Genomic DNA, 13,075 nt, shown 5'->3' with positions numbered 1-13,075 from the left:
GGTGAGAGACTGATATCTGTTGATGTACACATCTGGATGCACTAGAAACAGGCTATTATCAGATACTTGAGTCCCCTCAAGCTGCTTATACATATTTTAAAAAAACAAACAGTAAGTCTGATCTTAATTTTATTTATTCTAAGAATGGTTTGTATTGGAGGAAGGCTTGCTAACAGCCTTGCTTGCTGAAAGTGAGGAGGACACGAAGAATTTGCTGATGAAGATCAAGGATTGAGGCCTTCAGGATGGATTCCAACGCAATGAAAAAAGACCAAAATCCTCACAACTAGATCAATGGGTAACCTCATGATAGATGGAGAAAAGATTGATGTTGTCAAGGATTTCATCTTGTTTGGATCCACAATGAATGCTCCCAGAAGTATCAGTCAGAGATCAAAGATGGAATAAATCTCCTGCACAAGACTTCTTGAGAGTATTAAAAAGCAAGGTGGAAGTACTGTGAGGAATAAGGTGGGCCTTACCCAAGCTATGGTATTTTCAGTTGCCTCATACGCATGTGTAAGTTGGATAATGAATAAGGAAGACTGAAGAAGAATCCATGTGTTTGAATTATGAGGCTGGAGAAGAATATTGTACCATGAACTGCTAAAATGACCAATTGGTCTGTCTTGGAAGAGGTGTGGCCAGAACGCTTCTTAGAGACAAGGATGTCAAGACTTCATGTGAGATAGTTTGGACACATTGTCAGGAGAGATGAGTCCCTGGAAAGGATGTCATGCTTGGTAAAGTAGAGGGGCAGAGAAAAAGAGCAAGGCCCTCAAGGAGATGGATTGACACTGTGGCTGCAACAAGGGGCTCTGGTATAGAAACAATTGTGAGGCTGGGGCAGGACAGGACAGCGTTTTGTTCTTGTGCATAAGGCCTGGCTGGTAGAAATCTACTTGTTGGTGCCTCACAGCAACAACATGAATAAGGTCCAAAATTTGTGGATGCTTCCATTAAGAAATATCCCTCATCTGAGAAAACCTGGCCTGAATTAAAGGCAAATTAAGTAGCTATAGTTCTCTGGACATCACAGTTTATACTCATGCCTTCTAGGGCTTGGGTAACATTCTGTCACCATCTCTGGTATTTGTGATACCACTGAAGTGTGGATGTCTGCTGCCAATTTCTCAGAGAAGCAGAGGTGTGTGGAATTTTATTCTACCAAAAATTATTTATCTCTTCTCACTTAAAATGTGTTCACCATCTCCTTCACAAAATGGTTGTGTTTTCATGAGGATATCATTTTCCGATACTCACATAGCTACAAGGTGATAGTCTTTCAAGTCGTTGAGAATGCTGTGACAAGAGCATAATTCTGCAATGAAATATAAATATCAACAGCCTCCAGAATTCAATAGACTGGGCAGATGGTGTGAGTGAACTCTGTGACAGTAAACCAGAGAATGGTGCTTGGAGAAGAGCTTCCAGCAGCAGCTGCTTCATGGAGAACTGCTCTAGGCGAATCACCAGCACAGCCGCCATCTTTCTCTAAGCCAGGGGAATCCTGATGGAACAAGATGCTCTCGTAGGATGTGTAAACTTAGCCAGTATTGAGGATCACTGGTCTACAGATGAGGCATGCAGTCCTTTTCAAATGACATATTGCATTGGGAAAAGCTGCACAAGATCTCATTAAAGTTTTGAAGAGTAAGGTAGCCTGATCCTAGCCCCTCAACAGTGCTCCTCTGGGAGCCACTTTGGGAAGATATGCAAGATGCCAGCCCTGAATTGTTTTCACACACACACACACACACACACACACACACACACACACACACACACACTGCTGTGCTCTTTTTAAAACAGAGTGAAGCCCTTTGAAGTAGAAATGCATCACCTGGCATTAAATGCTTATAGGATATTTTACAGCAACTACTCTGACAAAAGAAAAGACGTATTCAAACTGACCCAAGTGTATTTTCACGTGTATTTTCCTTATACTTCCACTTTGCTGTTTTTGTTGGTTGACTTAAGTCAACCACTCTTTTGAGTCAATAGGTCTTTGTGCTAGGCGGATCTGGCTTCAAATACTGACTCTTGTTTAACACTGACTCTTTTAAATTCAGGCCCCTCTCATAATATGGTGGTATTAATTTTTTTGTTCTGAGGATTTATGTAAGTATTCAATGAAGGAATGTTTAAAGCATCTGGAAAATAATAGCCACTCAGCAATAATTAGCTCCCTTCCCTCTCAATAAATTAGTATATTCATTTTAATATGAAACATAGTACTCATTGATTTTCTTTTGTGAGCATAAATGTTTGAATGCCAATATAAGTCTGCTAGTATAGAAATAACATTAGAGGGATTAGAGTTCAAATTTGACAAAATTTTATTAGTGACATGAAAATTACTTTATGAAATTATATGAGTAATTTCCTTTTTAAGCTTAGATATACCTATTAAAATATTGTAAATTATATAGAGCACATAGGTTTATTTGTTAATTTCCTGGCATATAAAGAGTATGATACAGACAGATAATACAGGATAACAAGTTTAATACTTTTGGAATGATTTAAAAGTTATTTCTTTTACTGGAGCTGTTTAAGTAAATACCGAGAGTCAGTGAGTAGTTTATAATAAATGTGATCTTTGATATTATGGTTTTATATGGCACTTGCTAAGGAAAGAGACTTTTTAAAAAATGACCTGAGTGACTTCCTGTTGGTGTGTTAAAACCTAGGAATTTCAGAACTGCATAAGCCACACATCAGGACATACACAGAATGTTGTGACTTAGTATCATCAAGTTGACTATGGCTCACCATGATTCTGTGTACAACAGGAAAAAAAAACACTGCCCAGTCGTCCTCTGTCCTATGATTACCCGATTGAACATGGCTAATATCAGGCATTTCAGCTCAATAATGCCTAAAATATAGATATCTATGTGTTCTGTTTGATATTTGATGATTTTAATTTTTGTTTACTCTATTTCCAGCACCATATTCAAATGTCCCATTGCTATTCTTAAGGTCTTCAGTTCCTAATCTCTAAAAGGTGAATAGCCTATTCCTACTTCCTAGTCTGAAAATTCTCTGTAACCTGAACCTCTCTGGACAGTATTTTGCAGTTTGCAATACTGGTGGCATAGCTTCCAACATCTTCAGTGATCGTGTTGGGAAGGTGAGCATCACAGAATGCCGGATTGTTAGAACAAAGTGTTGTTGTGTTAATGGAGTACGTGGTTGAGGCCCAATGTCCATCTGCAACCTTAATTCTTAACATACAAATATGAGTACATAGTTCTATTCCCCTGTCATTATATATATATTTACATATGTGCATGCCTGTATTTAGGCCTCTATAAATGTCCTTTGCCTCCTGGTGCTTTTCTCTATTTCCTTTTTACTTCCCTCTCGTCCCACCATCATGTTCGGCCTTTATTCAGGTTTAGTAATTCCTTGCTGCTACATTGCCCTTGATTAAGCTGCACTAGGTATCCTATGATCTTCCTTCTGTTGAATTTTGTTCACTTGTTGTTACCTTGTCCCTGGTTTGGTCCATGCCCCTTCCTTCCTTCCACCTCCCCTTCTCCCACATCCCCCCGGAACCATTGGTCCCATTCTTTTCATCTACTGCCTATTTTATCTAGACAGACATCTGCATACATTAATAAATGCGAAAACTAGGCAAAGCCAAGAATAACAACAAAGAAAGTCAAAACCAACAGAACAATAACAACAACAGCAGAAAACAAGAACAAAATAATAAAAAGAAAGCCACTGACAAAAATGGAAAAGCCTATAAATAATTCAAGGTCTGTTTGTTGGCCTTTAGGAGTGTTTTCCAGTTGAGTCTGATGGGGTGCCACACTCTGTCTCCCAAGTCTAGTTTTGGTATTCCCCTGGGGTTTCATCAGTCTGCTCTCTGGCTGCTCTGCTGCATGCCCTCAGGGTCTCGCCCCAGGTGATGGGGCCAGACCGTGCACTATTCCTGCACCGTGTCTCCAGTGCTGTCCCCCACAGCATCATGGTTCAGTGAGGGATGTTGTGTCCTGTCATGGGGCCAGCCCTACAGTCTTTCCCGTGCATTGTCTGCTCCAAGCAGGAGCATCATCCTTGGGACTTGGTGGGCCAGGATGTCCTCTCATCCCTCTCCATCCCTTTTCCTTTCTCCCGTGGATTCTAATTTGGTGCACCCCTCTCCCCAAGCTGTAGCCCCAGTGCTGTCCTCTGAAGTGCATTCCTCTGAGGGGCTCGGGGTGTCCACATAGTCCAGATTCAGTCCGGCCCCACAGACGGAGAGGAGGCTTTTATTTCAATTTGTCATTTCCACTTATAAACATCAGTCTCCCAGAAAGGATGAAGACAATAGCAAAACCACTTCTGCTTCCATTTCCCTTTATTTCTCTTGCCTCACTTCCCCTCGATTGTGAGAATTTCAAAAAATGGAAAAAGCCAAAACCAACAAACTTGGGAAGTGAGGGGTGGTGAGAGAATGATATCATTTAAATTACCTGCTGCTTGTCCATTTCTCTTTTGGAATTCAAAAATTTAAATAGAAACTTAACCTAACTTTTTCAGAACCCTGATTAATGCTTTTCTATTTCAAGAAATGATTGTTTTAATTTTTCATGAAAACTTTAAGTAGATTAAAGATGTTCAGACCACATCAAATTACTCTTTAATTTGTTTGCCAACTCAAGTCAAGACCAATTCTGTTAGTCAATGTTTTCCATCATTGGAAAACATTATGTAAGATAATAACTCTTCTGTAAGATAATAACAAATTTTCCCTTACCTATCTGATTACTTTTTTTTTCTTCCTTCCTCTATCATGCCCCACTGCGGAGGCCCACTGGGAAATTCTAATCTTCGCCTAAGATTCCATCAATCCTCAATGTTTTCAACTGTGTATACTATACCAAAGATCATTGAAATTTTCCTTTTCAATTTTCCTGAGTTCCAGAGTTTCCGTTACTTACTTGACTTTCCCTCCGTTGTTCTGCTACCATCCTTCTCATCGGCTGGTTTGTCAGTGGCCTCATGACTTTTTTAGTTCCCTTTACACAGAATTCTTTTGCGGTGCAAAGGATTAACCCTCTTGGCTGCTAACTGAAAGGTGATGATTTGAATCCCCTCAAAGCTACCTTAGAAGAAAGACTTGTTAACCTAGTTTCAAAATATTAGTCAGTGGAGTAGCCAGTAAGAAAGCCAGTGAAGCCCAGTTGTACTTGGACACATACAGGGTAACCACAAGTCAAAACTGGCTCGATGACAGTTAGTATTAGTTCATAAATCTTGAGAAATGTCAGTTTATCCCCTTTCTTATTCACCGCAGTTCTTGGAATCTTTCTATTTTGAAAATTATAAATTATCTCTATTAGGATACATTAGTTATGATATCAGTTTGAACGTTAAAATGTCTAAAACTAACAATGGATTCAATAGGATGCAAATTTTATTTCTTCTCATGCACAGCCCACATGGGTGGTTTAGGGTTAGTGTGGTGGATTAACTCTGGGAGGACGCAGGGTCCTTCTTTCTGGATGCTCTCCCATCCCAAAATGCAGGTGGGCTCATTACCACACACACTTCCAGTGAGCGAGAAGAACCACACTCCTCTTTCATTCAGGTGTCACCTGGAAATAGCATACCCTGTTTCTGCCCACAGCTCCTGTTTGAATGGCACAGGTCAGGCTTAGCAGCATGAGAGGCGTGGCAATGTGGGCCTTAGCTTTGGACCCGGCTAAAATGTTCTATTTCAGGAGGAAAAGGCTATTAGAAGCAACGAGCATTATCTGTCACACTTCCCTATTCCTTTCTCACTGTCTTCATTACTCATGGGCCTTTTTTGTCCACCATCATTATTACCTCAAGCCTTTTGGCTTGCTTTTCGGTTTTCTCATTATTAACTCATTCCTTTCTTTCAAAGAAAGACTTTTAATTTCGCTTTGGCTAATTCTCTGTTCAAGAAGCCCACAGCATAAATTCTCTCTTTAGATCCTTTTTATAATCTAATTATTTTCTATATTGTGCTCAGCTTCTTTCAGCTCTCATTCATTTGTTCCATACACATGTCATGGAGCTTTGTGTTTTCCTGAGCTGCGTTCATTTGGGTGCTGTGGGTGGAAAAACAGAATTACAAATGGGCGTGCTCTTTAATGTCCCAATGATTCATGCCTTTGATGGTGTTTCCACCATTGAAGTGTTTTAGAGTTTAGATATGAGTATATCCTCTTAAGAACAGCCTTTAAAACTAGATCTTGCACTGGAAATGGTCGTTTTGCTTTTTGGAGTCGTGATTGTGTTAACTTTCAGGTTAATATGCATTTTAAACAATGACTTTTAAATACAAATGGAAAAGAATGCTTATGGAGATAGTTTGAAGTAAATTTAGTAGCTTAATGAAGTTGTAAAATACATGCAGGCCTGGACTAAATCCCTTATCTATTATAGTTCTCTACTTACTTTCTTCCCAATCAACCTAATCCCCGGTCCCATAGACTCAGTTATGAAGCATCTATAGCAAACAACACACTTTTGACTGCACTTTGTCCTCAAGACTACATTTTCTTCTTCTTTTACAACCTTATGTGCCAGAGAGGCAAATATTTACATAATTCTACTAACCTGAAATAGCTTTTAGTTTCACTCTTCATTTTTCAGAGAGTCTGAACAATGCTCAGAGCACAGGTGGGACATCAGAGGCAAAGCTATTGAATAACTGAATCAAATCTTGCCTTTAAGAAAAAAAATACTGATATTTTCTTCACCGTGTGTCTTTGAATTAATTATAAAACCATGCATAATATATCATTCATTTTTATTTCTGAGATTCTTGACAATTACAGAATAAACATCTGCACCTGATGTGTGCTGGACCTTTTAACTTCACACAAATTGTTGCATATAAATATTGATCCTGCTTGAGTGATTGAAATTGTAAGTTAGAAAATATATGTTTGCAAGAAAAATAATAAGTCCATTACTTTGTTCAACCCTAAAAACAAAACTCACCTTAAATCCTATCAATGTATATTTCGCGTTATTGGGACTGTGACCTTTCAGAAGAAGATTGCTATCTCTCTTTGAGGCACCTCTGAGTGGTGGATTCAAACCAATAACCTTTGAGCCCAGTCATGTGTGTAACTGTTTTACACCACCTAAGGAGACTTGCTCATATATGTTCTAAGTATTTCTATTGGCAATTGCTTTCAGATTAGGATATGCCGGGAAGTCACTAAAAGGGAACATGTAGGCAACTATGTAGAATTTGTCTGTTTAACTACTTTGTCACTTTCTAACTTTAAATGGCTGCTCTTACTCCATCTCCAGCCTGGTAGCCCATCTCTGAAATCGCAGTGTGTCTGTATCCACTTACAACACTTAAAGAGCAGTATGAGGGAAAAGAGTGCATAGACATTTGACACACACACCCCACACACACACCACACACATGAGTAATCAGAGTTTTGCTTTCTCTGTCTCATATATTTCCCATCTGCTAAAGAGTTCATTTGCAAATATATATATATATATATATATATATATATATATATATATATATATATATATATATATATATACTACTTTGAAATCGCTGGATTAAATTATTTTCAATAATTCTGTCAATTTAGAATTTTGTGTGTACATGCATTTCTAACATTATATAATCCCTTTTGCTATTTTTTACATGTACATTTTATAGGGATGAGGTATTAATGTTTTAAACTCTATACTGTGAATCGGGTGAAGGTTTACAGAGAAGAGATGTTTTCCATTGAACAACTCCTAGGCTTGTTCTTTCGTCTCATTGACTGCACCCCTCACACTAACATCACTTACCTCACTTCTTCCATCCCATTCGTATTTCCATCCATCCCTCCTTCTTTCCTAGCTCTTCTGGGTTTTGCGCTTAGATACATGCTGTACTTTTGACCTCAAATGGTTGTTTTAACATGTGCGTCCCCCCCTAGTGTTTTCTGTTCATGGTGTAGTTCTCCCTATTGTTTGGCTGTAACTTGGGCCACGGTAGTTGATTTCCTGACATGAAGGTGCAACGAAGGGCCACAGCTGTAGAGGTTTCACCAGTCTCTATTTGGTAGATAAACATGATTTTCTGTATGGTTTTGTAACATGTTTTTCTCCACTCTACCCAGGTTCTTCTAATGTGATCCTGTTCAGACTAGTTGGTAATGGTAGTCAACCACTATCTAGTTTGTCAGAGTTGTGGAGAATGATGGATTTATTTTTTGTGTGTGCATTTAAAAGAATTTTTTTTCATTTTCTTTCCCTCTGGACAAGGAGAATCCAATGGTTGCACCTTAGATAGCCACTTGTGAGCTTTTTAAGATTTCATTTCCTTCTCACCAAAAAGGCAAAGCATTGTCTCTGGACTTATTGACCTTGGTGTTCCCTAGAACCTTAGCCCTGACCCCTCAGGTCCCACAGCTCATTCCCTCAAGTGCTTTGGTTATATCTAAGACATTTTCATAACTTTGCCCCCGAATGTTCCACTGAGCTCCCAGATATATTTGCAACCAAGGTAAAAACACATACACAAATATCCTCTGTCAACATTTCATGGGTATACTCATATTTCTCCTCCCACATCTCTCTATTCATGCATCTGTGTTTATTGCAAGATTGTGTAATAGCTACATTGACCTCTGTTGTCTTTAACTCTTGCATGCTTGTCTTCCTCTGTTTCTTACTGGCATTGTGGAGTTGTCTATTTAAAAAATTCTGTTAGAGTTAAGTCATGTTTTTAGGAGCTTTTTCATTGGGTGCATAGCTATTATGGTTATCAACTCTTGTCCAGTTGACACTTTATTCACCATATAATGTGAATTGCCTCTTATACTGGTTTTAGACTTAAAACCTATTTATTAAAAATTAATATTGCCAATCCTGCTCTTTTTTGGATTGCCATTAGCTTGGTTCCTGACCCTCCACCCACCCTAGCCTTTGATTTTTATTCTTTGCTTGTCTTTATATGTAAGGTATTTCTGTTACAGATAGTATATTAAAGGGTTATTTTTTCTTATCCATTCTGCTACTCTTAGTCTCTTGACTGTTTCATGTATCTGTTTACATTATGTCATATGTGATAGGCTTGAATTATTTTCTGTCATTTTACTGTTTTTTTTTTTTAGTGGGGCTAACCAAACATTTTCTCTGCATTCATTTTGTTTGTGGTTTAAAAAATATTCTTCATTGATGTTGCTTTAGTTTTTACTGAATGTTTATGATGTTCCCCAATGTTTAAAATGAGCATATTTATTTGAGTTTACCCTGTAACTCCTGGCTAGTGTCCCTCACCCAGTGGATTGAGGCTGCAGGGGCTATAGCTGTGGCTGGGCCATGTGGGTTCAATGGCTACCTTTCACTGAGTAGGACTGAAATTAAAAAGAGAGAGAGAATAAAACAATAAGAGCAAAAATTAAACAATCAGGTAAAGACAAGCAAATCACTCCAAAAAATCCACAAAATAAAATTAAAACCAATAAAGTAAAAAAATCTACAAAGTAAAAAGAAAAAGAACCAAGTGAAATTAAAACAAGGGAACACAAAAGTAAAGAGATTTGTTCTTAAGGGAAAATATAAACAACGCTAGAGAATAAGGGGAAAGAAGAAGGAAGAGAGAACAGAATAGTAGGAAACATCTGAGAGAGGAAAATAAGGGAAGGGAAAAAAAAAGAAACAGAAGGGAGAAAAAGATGCATATAAGCAAATGGGGAAGGAAAAAGAAGAAAACAACAGCTATAAAGTAGGAAACTTCGGGGGACAGACACCTGGTATGAACTGGCATTCTCTGCTCAACAAGGAGGTCTGAGGCTTCCTGCTCGTAGAGGGGTTCTTACCAGCTTAGAACGTGTCTGGGGTCAGGGTGCCTGTTCTGAACGGTGTTTGTGCCCGCACAGGGGTTGTTTGAATCCGAGTTTTTGTTCCTGGGGGCAGGTGTTTGATCCCAGAGTGTAGGTAAGTGTAGACAGCTGGTTTGGGAAGGACTTGTTGACTGCTCAGGGATGGCTGGGTCAGACTACCCATCCAGCACGGAGCATTCTGCTGATCCGAGGAAGCAAAGTGTCTTGCCCTTCCAACAAGGGTTTGGTGTGTGCCTGCCACCTGTTCCACCTGAGTGTGCATGGACCTCAGGCAGGGCAGGGCTGTGCAGCTGGGGTGGGGTGCTGTCATTGGCTGCTGGGTAGGGAAGGGTGAGGCTTGACGAGGCTTCTGGTCACTAAGAGGTTCTAGGAAACAAGCAGAAGAGCATAGCTTCCTGGTCACCGGCCACTAGTGTGGGTACTTGTGCTGTCCTAAGTGAGTGAAGCTGGCGATCAGGTTTTTGTTCTGATTACATACTGCTTGAAAAAGTTCAAAAAGGATCATGTGTGGAGGCCACTGTCTTTGCTTCCAACATGCTTGTTCAGCTTTTTTCTTTTTTAAAATTTAATCATTTTATTGGTGGCTCTTACAGCTCTCATAACAATCCATACATCCATTGTGTCAGGCACATTTTTACCTATGTTGCCATCATCATTTTCGACACATGTTCTCTCTACTTGAGCACTTGGTATCAGTGCCTCATTTTTTTCCTCCCTACCTCATGAACCCTTGAAAACTCATAAATCATTATTATTTTCATATCTTACATTTTCTACCATCTCCCTTCACCCATGTTTCTGTTCTTCATCACCCTTGGGTGGGTGGGGGGCAGTTATATATCAATCATTGTGATGGGTTCCCCCTTTGTCTCCTCCCTCCCTCTACCCTCATGGTATTGCTACTCCCATTATTGTTGTTGAGGGGTTTATCTGTCCTGGATTCCCTGTGTCGAGAGCTCTTATCTGTACCAGTGTCCATGCTCTCGTCTAGCCGGATTTGTAAGGAAGAAATGGGATCATGATAGTTGGGGGTGGTGTGGGGAGTAGGGGGGCGGTGGGGAGCATTAAAAGACTAGAGGCATGCTGTATGTTTCTTGGTGCTATACTGCAGCCTGGCTGGCTGGCCCCTTCTGTGAGGGGAGGGGATGTCCAATGGTCTACAGATGGGCTTTGTGTTTCCATTTCATGCCCCCCTCCACTCATTCGCATTGATATGATTGTTCTTGGTCTCCTGGTGCCTGATATTTGATCCCATCAACCCCTCGTGATCACACAGGTGCTCTGCTTCTTCCAATCAGTATTCACTCCACTTCTCTATCCTTTTCTCCAAAGCTCAGTGTGCCAGGACTATTATCTGTGCGTTTCTTTTTTTAAAATGTTTTATTAGGGAATCATACAACTCTTATCACAATCCATACATACATCAATTGTGTAAAGCATATCTGTACATTCACTGCTCTCATTGGGCTTCTCCTGTCTGTATTATAAGAAGGTGTGGGTAGCATGTCTGCCTAGCCACCATCTTGCCAGAAGTTTAATATGAATCAAGAATTACTATGCATTTTAAAAGTAAACTTTCAGATCATTGAGAACTTGAAGGTTGAGAACTCTGTCTTTTCTGACATAGATCATTTGTTTTTAGCATATCCCCCATTATATATGAAATTTTGATGCATATGAGGAATCAAAAGTGTATGTGAAATATAATGTCAAGGGTCCTTGGATGAATGTATCATAAGCTAACACATTATGATACATGTTTAAGTGTATCATAAGCTAATAAAATTGAGGAAGGAAAAATAACTTTAGGTCTTGTATTTCTCTACTTTTTTGTTCTATTGGAAATGGCAGAGATGGCATTATTATTATTATTGTTTTAATAATGAAAACAAGCATTTAATCAAGAATAGTATAAAAGCACAGGATGTTTTAACATGCATTATAAAGAAGGAAATGACAATATTTAGGTTTTTTGACTTCTGACTAGATACTTGCTTACAGTTTCTATTAACTCTTTGCCAGGAATTGTATTGTGAATGGTTAAACAAGTCAGGACAAATACATGTATTTTATCCTTTGTATTATATTATATAAATCTTGAATTCTGTGTAACTGTTTTCTACTTCCCACATGATGTTTCTGTATTAATTCCTCTCTTCCTATGCATGGTTCATATATTCTATCTATGCATATAAAATTCACTAAGAAGAATATCATCTCAGACACTGAATGAGAAAAACAACAAACTTTATGGGAATTAAGCCAAAAGCTGTCTACCGTTGATTATTAAATTCTTCCAAGGTGATAAACTATGTTCTCAGGCAGCTCTGTGTCTGAAAGGCACCTCATGCACTTAGAGTTTCAACTGATATTTTCACATTCCTCCCACCATGTGTGAAACCCGTGCTGAGGACAAGATGGGTGAGTCACAGGCAATGCCCTCAAAAGGCTTCAAAAAACTTGTGTGCAGTGTGGATAGGGAGACAGACACTGTTCAGAAATTTATAGCACATGTGATAAGTGCAGCAATAGAGATTTGTAACCTGAAGGGGTCAGAGAAGACATCTTGGGAAAGAAAGCACAAGATTACAATAAAAGTTTGAGTAGACATGCTGCAAGGGAACGGGGCTGGGGCATCGGACCTCAGCCACAGGACCAATAAAAACAAAGCACAGAAATCCCATTGACTGAGTATGCCTGGGGAGCTGCCATTGGTGTGGGTTGGGCATGGTTGGAATTGAAGGAGATAGATTAACTGAGCTAAGGTCCTATAGGGCATCCAGTACCATGTGAAGAGGCTTGGATGATCTCATAGACAATGGGAAGTCTGTGAAGGATGGTCATGAGCAGATTTACTTTGAAGTAATTCCACCTGACCTCTGTGTAAAGAATGGATTAGCAGAGAGTAAGAAGGGAGCCTTTTAAGAAAGTAATAGTTTAGGAAGAGTGGATGACAGGCAGAACTAGGACAGTGGGAGTGTGGTAGAGGAAATCTATGAAGTGCTTTGTTGCTATGAGTGGCTCATGTGAATACTGGTGGTTACTATTTTCCATCCTTTGTTATATCCCGTTTACAGAAATTGCATATATATGCAATTATATATACATAGATATATATAGTGAGATAGTTGGATTGCTTGTACATTACTCTAAATGGGTCCTGGAGGTAGTGATACTGTGTCTAAAGGCATGTAGGGAAAATCCAGAAGCATATTCCGCAAGAACAACATGTT

The 13,075-nt window shown here is 39.2% G+C and overlaps 1 protein-coding gene across 1 annotated transcript in view; it reads left to right on the top strand.

Annotated features, from left to right (window-relative positions):
- Positions 1-13,075, top strand: part of PKIB (cAMP-dependent protein kinase inhibitor beta) — a 129,849-nt gene that overhangs the window by 67,191 nt on the left and 49,583 nt on the right. The gene's annotated exons all lie outside the window — the stretch shown is intronic.

Source organism: Tenrec ecaudatus, chromosome 7 (genome assembly GCF_050624435.1).
Source record: "Tenrec ecaudatus isolate mTenEca1 chromosome 7, mTenEca1.hap1, whole genome shotgun sequence".
NCBI lineage: Eukaryota > Metazoa > Chordata > Mammalia > Afrosoricida > Tenrecidae > Tenrec > Tenrec ecaudatus.
This window is presented reverse-complemented; position numbering and strand designations above follow the sequence as displayed.